The following is a 13,039-nucleotide window of genomic DNA, read 5'->3' as shown; positions in this document are numbered from 1 at the left end:
CAAGGGAACAGTCATGAAATGTCTTAATATGGGTATATATCAGCTGTTTTTCCTCTTGCAGTTAGCATGATAGGTCCTTATCAAGTGTTTAAGAGCAATGCTTAACACACTTTATGAATCAGTGTTTCTCTTGCTTCAGAGGGTGACTAAGATCTTTTTTTTTTTTTTTCTGTTTCACATATCCACTGTTCTCAGCTTGGATGTAGGACATTTTCCAGGGTGTGCCTTTGGCTTCGAAGTTGCTTTTCCAATCTTATTTCCTTTTTCTTCTGGGAAGATTGAGAGGACCTGCTTTTCTAGTTTGACTTATTCAAATAGGAAAAATATTTCCTTTGTATGTGTTTGAACTTTTTGCTTTTTGTCACTTGGTATTTGCATGAGATTGTTTTGGTTTTCTTGCACATAAACTATTTAATAAGAGAGTGGTTTCCAAAGTGTGGTCCACGGTATGCGGCATCATTATCACTTGGGAACTTGCTAGAAGGGCAAATTCTCAGGCCCATCTCACACTTACTAAATTGGAATCTCTGAATGTTGGGCCCAACAATCTGTGTTTTAATAAGTAAGCTCTCTAGTTAATTCTGATGCACTGCCAAATTTGTGAACTCCTGGCATAAAATAATGTGAAAAGTGGCTTAGTATTTGAATATGTTGCAGTAAAACTATCCTGGGTAATGTGTATCTGAAAGATGGGGCAATGAATTGAACTGAATTCTGAGGCTCAGTATGGGGCCAACAGAAAACATAGTCCTAGTCTTAAATGTTATTGGTCACTGATGGAGAGAGGTGAGTCTGGAAACCAAAGAAGCCAGTTTCTTACCCTCTTGTTTAAAGTACTCCTTTAGCAGGAAGTGCTTGAGCTTTGCTACTTCTAGTGTGATCTGTGGCATAGCACCATCAAATTTACTTGCGAACTTGTTAGAAATTCACCCCAACAGTTTATCTGACTTTTAAGTAGATTTCCTGGTGGTTTATACGCACACTGAAATGAGAAAAGCCATTGACTTGGTGAGAACCTGGTGGCCATAGGATCAGAGGTCAAGGTGCCTCTTCCTGTAAGTGTGTTGATTTTGTTCACACTCCTCTGATACCTAGACAGCCTTGCTGGATTCTGGACTTGTTGCATTCATTGATTTTTCTCACCTGAGATTCATAAAAGTGGAAAAGTTAGGTCAAAGGCTATGTGCCTTTTAACTTTGATAAAAAATAAAAATAGATACTATAAAATTGTTCTCTATAGAGCTTGTGCTCCTTTATCCTTTCACCAACAGTTTGTGGGAGTTCTAGTTTTTTCTTACCCTCTTCTGTACTAAATATTTTAAAAAGATTTCATCTTTTTTCAAACTAAAGGTGAAAAATGTCATTACATTTTTGTATCAATTTATATTATTAGATTATTAGGTTGAATTTTTTATATACTGTATCATATGTATATATACATATATATTGTCCATTTCTATTTTTTCTTCAACTGCTCATTGTTTATACTCCTCGTCCATTTTTCTACTAGTTTGGTTGTCATTCTCTTTTTGATTTACAGGGATTCCTTATATACAATGACTTGGAAGCTTTTGAGTATTATATGTTGGGAATATTTATTGCTCCCAGTTTGCTGTTTTGTCTTTAAGGTTAAGGGAATCTTACTGGATGGCACCAAATTTCTCAAAGAAGTAGAAGGTAAATTCATTTGGTAGGAGTTGGGGCCTTTGTTTTATCCTCAGCCTGGAACATTCTTCTTTCAGACCTTTATAAGGATACAAGGATAGCTGTCTTAAATGTCGCATTCTATCACTTTTCCATCCCTTACTAATTATTTAATTTTGTCTTCATAGCATTTATTACTCACTACCTGATGTTGGGGTCTGGTGAGGTAGCGGTTAAGAGCTACTGCTGCTAACCAAAAGGTCAGCAGTTCGAATCCACCAGGTGCTCCTTGGAAACCCTTTGGAGCAGTTCTACTCTGTCCTATGGTGTTGGTATGGGTCAGGATAGACTCGAAGGCAATAGGTCTCTCTCATACTAGATGTTATGTATCTGTTTGTTTTTGATCATGAGTATACAAAATGTGCTTGATTTAGTCATTGCTGTATTTGCCTCAAGGAGGCCTGGTGATGCAGTGGTTAAAGTGCTCGGCTGCTAACCAAAAGTCAGCGGTTGCAACCTACCAGACACTCCATGGGAGAGAGATGTGGCAGTCTGTTTCAGTAAAGATTTACAGCCTTGGAAACCCAATGGCTCTGTTCTATTCTGTCCTATAGGGTCCCTGTGAGTCAGAATCAACTCCATGGCAGTGGGTTTGGTTTGGTTTGGCATCTGCCTCACCTGGAATAATGCTTGGTACATTGAGTGTTTCTCAATAAATATTTCTTAAGTGAATACCCAAAGGTTTTGATGAGTTAAAAATTTGGACTACCCACTCAGGTGAATGAAAACACTGGTGATGTAGTGGCTAAGAGCTATGACTGCTAATCAAGAGGTTGGCAGTTCAAAACCAGCAGGTGCTCCTTGGAAATCCTATGGGGCAGTCTGCTCTGTCTGATGGGGTCACTATGAGTTGGGATCGAATGCGCAGCAATGCATTTGGTTTTGGGTTGGGTACTCAGATGAATAGAAGAGAGAGCTGACAATAGACCCAGGTTTGCCCAGAAATACTCTGGGCTCAGCTAAGATTGTGGTGGATAATGTGGTGGGAATCAGAAAAATTTCGTTTTAATAATTAAAACAAGGCTTAATTGTCATTAGAATAGCTAGTCAGATTAATAAAACTAATAAGTAAGCTCAAAAAATTCCCAAGAATGTAAACAAAAATTAATTTTAAATAATAAAAATTCCAAAGAGTATAAGTATAGTGTACTTCAGTGTTTTATGTGAGGAAAATACTGTATTGCACAGGATGAACTATCTAGGCATTTAGAAATTCTACGTTTCATACCAGATTTGAACTGCCAACCTTTTGGTTAGCGGGCAAATGCTTAACCACTGGAACACCTGGGCTGCAATCACTTCTAGAAAGTTTAAATATGTAATAGTAAAAATGAAATATAGCAAAGTATAAAATATGCAGAAAAATAGTTTTAAATTTTAGAGCTGGAATAATTTATTTAAGCTAACGTCAAAGACTAAAATCATAAAGAAAAAAATTAGATATGTCTACATATAAATTTAAATATTTAAACTAAAATATATCATTTTTCTCACATATTTATAAAACTGGGAAATATTTTTAATACATATAACTAACAAAGTTTCTTAATATATAAATATAACTTACTTGTTTTTCTTTCTAAACTATAAATTGTTTGAGAACAGGGGTCCATACTATTTGACATTGGATAAAGTTGCCAATACCTCTTGTTCATAAATGAGTGAATAAACGTCAGAAAGGTCAATATAGATAAATAGTGAAACATTTTGATAGGTTTCTTTGGCTAAAGAGATTTTATTTAAACTGCAAACTATTGGCAAATATACTTGGTTTCATATAAGACTGAGTATATATTCAGTGACATACACATGAAATATTTTTTTAAAGTTGTGCAAACAAACACCTTTAACAGCATCTAAAGAACAATTGTGGGTTTGGGCCTTGATGATATTTTGGTTTACAATTTTCAGAGGCAGGTTTCTTACAATTAAATAGCTACATAAAACCCAAGTGTCATGAATGGGCATGTCATCTTATGAAAGTAAATGGTTTTCATATGCTGAACATTTGGAGTTTTTTTTACATTTCATTATGTCGAGCTTTGGGATTAAGTGTAAGTAGCAAGTCATAAATAACTTCGCTGCTCATGCCATTTTGGTGGTGAACCATCTTCCCATCTATGCCATAAATCATGCTTTTTATTGGGTTTAAGCTTAGTCTCTTATCCTCAGAAATACAAACCCATCCATTGCTCTGATCATAAATAGTATTAATGACTGACGGCACTGCTCCAGCTTGCTACGTAACTTTGGGCAAGAGACTCTATTTCTTGTAATCTCATGTTTGCCACATATAAAAGTTTATTTTTAAAATAAGTTTATAACACATTATTCTTGAATTGTTAATCTACTCACAAATCCTTAAAGTCGATACAACAACATAGAAAGGGGCCAATAGAGAATCTTCTCTAAATTACAGCCTTTTCTCTCCAGAAGATTTATTTCCACTCACCAACTGGAAATCTTTAAAATTCTCTCAACTATCTTTATTAACAAACTCAAAAATATAAAAACTAGTTACTCAGAGCATTTAAAGTACTGGTATTTTGACCATGAATTCTGCTTTCTGGTGTTCAGAAAGTAAATGTGGAAATGGCCAAATATGGTATAACTTACCACAGCTTTGCCAATTCCTTTCTGTCCATAGATTTTGATAAAGGTTCTTTATAAACTTGTTTAGTTCTCCAGTCTGCCATTGCCTTAAGGGATCCACTCTATTTGGCAAGACCTAAATTAGAACTAAGGAGCCCTGGTGATGCAATCATTTAAGCGTTCAGCTGCTAACCAAAAGGTCGGTGGTTGGAATCCACCAGCAGCTCCACAGGAGAAAAGACCTGGCGCTCTGCTCCTGTAAAGATTAAAAAAAAAGAAGGAAACCCTGTGGGGCAGTTCTACTCTGTCTTATAGGGTCACTGTCAGTTGGAATCAATTTGACAGCACATAATGACAACAACAAACTAGATCTGTGGGGTCCCTGGGTGCTGAAAATGGTTAAACACTTGGCTACTAACCTAAATGTTGGCTGTTTGCACTTTGAGCCCACCCAGTGGTGCCTTGGAAGAAAGGCCTAGTGATCTATCTGAAAGATCACAGCCACTGAAAACCCTATGGAGTAGCTTCACTCTGAAACACATGGGGTCACCGTGAGTCAGAAATGACTTGATGGCACCCGCTTTAGTTTTAGTTTAAATTAGATCTGTCATTTTGGGCAGTGTCTGCTCTCATATTCCCATAGATTTAAGAGTTTCAAAGTTCTCGTGTCCTGAGGCTGCTTAGGCAAGGAAGTGAATTCTGGTTTCTGTTGTCATGAGTCAACCTTATACTCCCCTGTACATGGTCTCAACTTTGTGACCCCAGTACTGAGATATACCCCTGCTCATGCATCCAGACATATACATTCACACACACGCACACACACATATACCCCTAAAGTAAATTCAGGAAAATCTATAACCACAATGACAATAGTAGTAATGCTCTCTATTCCTTCTCCTTCCCTACTGGGGAGGCCACATAGTAGGTCCACTGTGTTGATTTTTCTAAAACAAAGGACGTTTCTTAGCTATGGTCACAAGGTGAGGGAACAGAAGATGAATATCAAAAAGATGCTTGAAGGAGAGCACCAAGTCAAGTCAGAAGGAATAAGAGGTTGCTTACCTTTCTCTCCCTTTCTATTCTTACTGCTTTTTATCCAATCTGCACTGCAGCCTGAGTTAGCACTGCAGTCTGAATCTAGACAACTAGTTCCCCAGTTTAAAACACTTTAATAATGCCTTCTTCTTGGTCTTGTAATAAAGTTCAAACATTAAAGGAACCTAATCAGAACCTGCATGATTTGTCCTCCTAAATGTTCTCACCACCTTCACTCTTTGCCCTCCAGTTCTGAAGCAAACTTCAGATTACATCACTGCCTGGCTAAAAAATCTTCAGCAGTTCCCTATTACGTGCAGAATTCAAAGTCCAACTTCCCTGCCTTACCTAATCTCAAATTTATTCCCCATTGTTTCCTTTCATATCCTTTGCTTTGGTGAACCACCCTCACCTGCCTACTTGTTCTCTTTTTTTTCCTTATTCTCCCCTTACCCCAAACTTTGCATGTCCAGAACCTGTCTGGTAGAGCTTAAATCCTATTTCATTCATGTGTCTTTTTTAACTCTTCCTGTCAAGAAATAATCTCTTCACTGTTTGTATTGTTATAACATTTACCATGGCACTTTACCAGTTGCTTTTTTGAGTTGTAGTATGTATATATTTGCCTTTGTCTCATCTCCCCTTCTTGCCTGAACACTGCTTCTACATCTGATTCATCAGTTGTTGCAAAGCACCTGGTTTGGTGTCAGGAACCTTAGTTGGCACTCACTCATTAAAACTTTGTGCAAAGCATGACTGTCTACAACGATCAGAAATTAATCTCTTCAAGAATCTACACAATCAAACTACTGCTCACTTCTTTTGTCTATTGCTGGGTTAGTGGAGATAGCCAAACAGTCCTGAAATAAATGAATTACGTTCCAGAAGATGAAGAAGCACAAAACAAGAAGAACAAGAGGGAGATGATCACACAACGTGCTGACTGTTTTGCCCAGAAGGCTTCATGGCCTTTAATTAAACAGTTTAACCATGGGAGGCAAAAGATGGAATGTGCTCCTAATTAATGGTTTGACCTCATTATGCTTCCAGGCCAGGGACTATAATAACTGCATAAGAATTTGGAAATTATTTCTGCAGAGATCGTGGCAGGTTTTTTGTTTTTTTTTGCTGTGAATCTCAGTCACTAAGCTTCAGAGAAGCCTGTGCTATTAGCTGAGCTGATGTCATGAAACAAAACGAGGCAAGACTTAAAGATGGGATTAGTATTTAGATGTATTTAGATGAAAAACATCACCTCCCTCAAATTTCCTTTTTTTCTATCTTAAAATTTCATAAAAATAGTGCATATACACAGACACAGACACAAACACACACACACACATATACACACACCAGTTATCATGGAGTTGATTCTGACTCATAGTAACCCCATGTGTGTCAGAGTAGAACTGTACTCACAGGGTTCTCAGTGGCTGATTTTTCAGAAGTAGATCACTAGGCCTTTCTTCTGAGGTGCCTCTGGGTGGACTCGAGCCACAAAAGTCTTGATTAGCAGCCAAGTGCTTAGCCATTTATCCCACCCAGGGACTCCAATAGTGTAGAGCATTGCTGTAATATATTCAATGATTTGGTTTTAAAGATATTTATAGGGGAAAAATGGTTATGTCAAAGTTACCCTTTAAATTGTACGTAAAGTATAGTAAAGATGGTTTTGGGACTCCTGCCATCTCTTAGGAAGTTCACTACAGTAAATTATTCCTCCTTAGTGTAGAGATATCTTGAACACATCCCACCTGATTTAGAGACCATCTCAAGGATAGATATGATGCACTAAACACTAATGACTGAAGACCAGGACAGTTGTGGGATGACATCAAGGACATCATGCACAAAGAAAGCAAAAAACCAAACCAAACTAAACCCACTACCATCCAGTCGATTCTGACCCATAACTACGCTATAGGACAGAGTAGAACTGCTCTGTAGGGTTTCCAAGGCTGTAAATCTTTATGGAAGCAGGCTGCTACATCTTCCTCTCACAGAGCAGCTGGTAGGTTCAAACCACCAACCTTTTGGTTAGCAGCCGAGTGCTTTAACCACTGTGTCACCAGGGCTTCTCAAAAAAAGAAGAAAGCAAAAGGTCATTAGGAAGACAGGAAAGAATGAAAAGACTAAAAAAGATGCCAGAAGATATTATGAAACTTGCTCTTAAGAGCGGAGTAGCTAAAGTGAATGGAAGAAACAATGCAGTAAAAGAGCTGAGCAGAAGATTTTGAAGGGCAGCTCAAGAAGCAAAAGTAAAGTATTATGATGAAATGTGCAATGGCCTGGAGTTAGAAAACCAAAAGAGAGGAACAAGATTGGCATTTCTCAAGTTGAAGTGAACTGAAGAAAAAATTCAAGCCTCAAGTTGTACTAGTGAAGGTTTCTGTGGGCAAAAAATTGAATGACACAGGAGGCATTAAAAGAAGATAGAAAGAATACACGGAGTCTCTGTAGCAAAAAGAACTGGTCTATATTCAACCATTTCAGGAGGTAGCATATGACCAAGAACAACTGATAGAGAAGAAAGAAGTTCAAGCCGCACTGAAGGCATTAGAGAAAAACAAGACTCCTGGAATCATTGGAATAACAATTGAGATGCTTCAGCAAATGGATGCAATGATGGAAGTGCTTGTGCATCTATGTCAAGAAAACTGGAAGATAGTTACCAGGACAACTGACTGGAAGAGATCCATATTCGTGCCCATTCCAAAGAAAGGCAAGGAAGTGGAATGCAAATTTTGCTGACGTCAGATGAATCTTCGCCAAAAGCAGAGAATATCAAAAAGATGGTTACCTGTGTTTTACTGACTACATGAAGACATTTGACTATGTGGATCATAACGAATTATGGATAACATTACAAAGAATGGGAATTCCAGAACACTTAATTGTGCTCATGAGGAATCTGTATATGGATGAAGAGGCAATTGTTTGAACAGAACAAGGGAATACTGAATGGCTCGGAAGGGGAAAAGGTATGAGGCAGGGTTGTATCATTTCACCTTACTTACTCAATCTGTATGTTGAACAAATAATCTGAGAAGCTGAACTATAAGAAGAAGAACATGGATGGCATCATGTTTGGAGGAAGACTCATTAACAACCTGAGCTATGCAGGTGATACAACCGTGCTTGCCTAAAATGAAGACAACTTGAAGTACTTACTGTCGAAGGTCAAAGACTACAGCCTTCAGTATGGATTACACTTGACTATGAAGAAAGCAATCTTCACAACTGGACTGATAAACAACACCATGATCAATGAAGAAGAAACGGAAGTTGTCAATAATTTCATTATATTTGGATCAACAATGAAAGCCCGCAGAGAAAGCAGCCAAGAAATTGAACAATACATTGCATTGGGCAAACCTGCTGCAAAAGACCTCTTTAAAGTTTGAAAAAGCAGAGATGTTACTCTGATGGCTAAGGTGAACTGGATCCAAGCCATGGTGTTTTCAGTTGTCTCATATACATGTAAAACCTCGACAGTGAAAAAGGAAGACATAGGAGGATTGCTGCATTCTAACTGTGATGTTGGTGAAAAATATTAAATCTGTCATGGACTGCCAGAAAAATTAATGAATCAGTTTTAGAAGAAATACAACTGGAATATTCCTTAGAAGCAAGGGTGGTGAGACTTCAGCTAGATTATTTGAACATATCATCAGAAAAGACCAGTCACTAGAAAAGGACATCATGGTTGGTAGAGGATTGGCTAACATGAGGAAAAACCTCAATGAGATGGATTGACAGAACAGCCAAATCACTAGACTCAGATATACCAATGATCATGAAGATGGTGCAGGACCTGGCAACATTTCCTTCTGTTATACATAAGGTCACCACGTGTTAGACCTGACTTGGTAGTTACTAATAACTAACAAAAACGTGTAAGGATAGATTATTGTTTCTTTGAAACAATATTTGGAGAGGAACTGAGACCTCCCTCCAGCAGCAGCACCAGCACCAGCACCAGCACCAGCACCATCTCACTAGTCATGTGAGTGAGTCAATTCTAAGTGGATCATCTAATCCCAGTAAAACCTTCAGATGCCTACAGTCAGAGCAGATATCTAACTGCAACCTCATAAGAGAGCCAACCCTTTTCTGCATTACTGACTTACAGAAATTCTGAGAGATAGTAAATGAGTATTGTAAAGGTATTTTAAGCCACTAAATTTTGGGGTAATTTGTTATGCAACAACGGATAACTTATACAAGAGTTAAGAAAATGAACTCAAATAGACATACGAGAAGTACAAAAACATGTTATGAAGGGTCAAAAGAGAAAGTTCAAATAAAATTTCAAGAAATTTAGCACAGACTGTGGGCTAAGCACTGTGCTAAGTACTTTTTGTATATATGACATAAATATATGACATATATTATGATCTTCCAAACAATTATATGAGGCGGATATTATTATCAATAAGGGAAGATTTCAGTTAAGAGGTAGTCTTTTTGATGATCGTTGAAGGATATATTATGTTACTGTCGATATACATTTTGAAAATAATTCACCATTTATGCATGTTGTATTTTCAGAAGGTAAATTATGATTTTCTATATAAAGTATAGTTCCCTATTTTATAATTATGAACAAATAACATCTTTAAAAAAATTAAACTACTGAGAGAGAAAGATAAAGAACTTTTGTTTTAGCTGCCTTTTATTAACAAGTGGCTTTTAGCCACCAGTTGCCAGTAACTCGATTTCTACTCATAGCAACCCCATATGTGTCAGAGTAGAACTGTGCTCCACAGGGTTTCCAATGGCTGAGTTTTCAGCAGATTGCCAGGCCTTTCTTCTGAGGTACCTCTGATGGACTTGAGCCACCAACCTTTTGGTTAGTGGCTGATCATATTAAGCATTTGCACTACTCAGGGACTTCGAGTGGCTTTTAGATGAACGTCAAAGAAAAATGTGATTGGAAATAATATTTTCAGTGTTAGTTTCCTGGAGGGTTAAATTACACTGTCCTATTTTTTTTTTTTATAGTGGTGGATATCTAGTATTATGGTTAGGGAAGAAGACTCAGCCAAAGTCGGATGGAGGAAGTTCCCCGGGAGATGTGTGTTGAGGCAAAGGAGAACGATCACTAGGATACAAGAGAAATACCAGGTGCCAAAATAATACACCACTGTTAGGGGAACAGGCTTAAAAATTTATTTTCACGGGCAAGTATTTTTCTATCTTCAATGATGATCCTTCTTACTTTGCAAAGTTCTAAATAACAACAACTAAACACTTGGCCAAAAAGACTCAACAAGCTCCAGAGATGCCAACTTTAATTTGGCAGTGATATTAAGCGGGTCTGGAAGCTAACTACCTTGGACTGATTGAAATGATGAATAATTTGGAAGTCGATGCAAAAGTTTCTGAACTCTTCTTTAATCACCTGCCGCTATAGTCAACAATTATAAACCTTTCAAAGTCTGCTGAAATATGCTCTGCTTTAAATTTTGTGATTTTATTTCTAACGATTAAAGTTAAACAAAACAGTCATAAAGTGAATCCATTTTCGAACATAACAAGTACGTTTTGAATGCTTGATTTAATGAACACTTCTAAAATTTTCTTTATTTGTGATCCAAATACTTAAGAAATAACATAGCTTGTATGCACACACACATACACACACCACACACAAACAGAATTAAAAAAAGAAATTATTGAAAAAATTGTAGCAGTTGTTTTCTTTCTTATTTTGGTTTTGTAGGAATACTTGTCTTTGGAAAGATGTCAACTGCTAGCAAAATAAATCAAAAAGGAAATCAAAACGATTAAATTAATGGGGGAAGGAATGTTACATATTGCTTAGGAATTGAGCTTTTGGTTCTGTTCAAAACAGAGCAAAATGTTGTTTTCACTCTACACTTATTTAAAGTGCTCAGTGTGGTGTTTCTGAGCTCAGAAGAGGCACTGCCCCTATTTGCTAAGAAAGGTTGGTTTGATATCTACTCTAGTCTCCTCAACCCAAATCTAGATACCTCTCCTTTTTGAATTCTACATGCCAGAGACAGTGATACGGCTGGGAGACAAGCTCGTCGCCCCAGAAGCTGCATTAAATACGCCGTAGTGCAGTGCAGTGCGCACAGGGGCTAGCTGCTGGGAAAACGGAGTCTTGACAAAGCTGTGCCCGTAACTTGCTGTGCAGTCACTTGATATCTTTGAGCATAAGTTTCTTCATCTAGAAAGTAATATGATTGAATTGTGTGATCTAAATTCCCTTCAATTCAACTAGTCTGTGACTCTGAAAGTTCCTGCCCTTGAGATGACTATACCCTAATGTAAAATTACAAAGTCTGGATTTACTGAGCAGTAGCAGTTGTAGATAATTTTTTTCCTCAGTTTTTTTTTTTTTTTTTATTTTAAATCATGGTATATTTTCCCACGAAGGCAGTCGTGGTTCAGTGGTAGAATTCTCACCTTCCGTGAGGGAGACCTGGGATTGATTCCTGGCCGATGCACCTCAGGCACAGCTACCCGCCATCTGTCAGTGGAGGTTTTCATGTTGCTATGATGCTGAACAGGTGTCACTGGAGCTTCCAGACTAAGACAGTCTAGGAAGAAAGGCCTGGTGACCTACCTCTGAAAATCAGCTAATGAAAGCCATATGGGTCATAATGGTTTGATCCTGTTGTGCATGGGGTCCCCATGAGTTGAGGGCTAATAGATAACAGCTAACAACAATATATTTTCCCACGAAGTTAATATCCAATGATACTGAAAGCTAACCACTGTTTGAAGTGAACCATAAGTCACTATAATTTAATGACATTGTCTGAGAGTAGTGAAAAACTCTATGACCTTTGTATTGTTGACAAGGTCTTGGTTTTAAGTTACTATATATGTGTGATGAGTTGTTTGACATCCTTGTCACAAAAATATAAGCTTGTGAAACTATGCATGAAGGTAAATTTTCATGAACGTTCATTTCTGTCACTTAGCATATGTTACTTCACCAGATACTCTCCTTTGATTAATTATTTCAATCACAAGTCATGATAGAGCTGGCATAACAAAGGGTGTCTGTTTGTATTCAGAGGATCACCTCTTTGAATGAAAATATAATTTGTATTTTGTGTCAGATGGTTTTCTGCTCTAACAGAAGATAGTAAAAAGCAAAACAGTCATGAGGCTGGCTTCTGGCTTTCTTCTAAGACCAAACATATTTGTCAGCTGATAATTTCACAGCCCAGGGAGGCATACAACTCTTTTAAATACACTAGAATAAAATAGGGTTTAGATTCACACACTTTAAAGGCATTCAGCCTACTGTAGGGGTGGAAAAACAATTGTGTATGAATAAAATTATTTTTATATTGAAAAAGGTTTTTCTGTGGCTTTTCTTAAAAAGAAAAGCTTCTTTTGAAAATATCAGATTAGCTGTCTTAATAGGTCAGAACTCCTCAGATATTCTTATTGGTTTTCTGGCTTTTTAAATAACTTTTTTTTTTTTTTTCCAGTGTTTCCTAAAAAGAAAACAAAAGTGAGCAAGTTTTCTGAAGTGGAACATTTGAACAAGTGTTCACATACTACTTTTATAGCCTTCTCCCTTTTTATCCTTAACTTACAAAAGAATCAGGTTTTTAAAAACCCTTCCAAGTAAACAAAGTTGACTAAGAAATCTAAAACATCTGAACAGGAGCCAGACATGTAGGTAAAATGCATCTTAAGCCATTTGATTCACACATGT

This window comes from Loxodonta africana, chromosome 1, assembly GCF_030014295.1.
Source record: "Loxodonta africana isolate mLoxAfr1 chromosome 1, mLoxAfr1.hap2, whole genome shotgun sequence".
Lineage (NCBI taxonomy): Eukaryota > Metazoa > Chordata > Mammalia > Proboscidea > Elephantidae > Loxodonta > Loxodonta africana.
Note: the sequence above shows the minus strand (reverse complement) of the source record.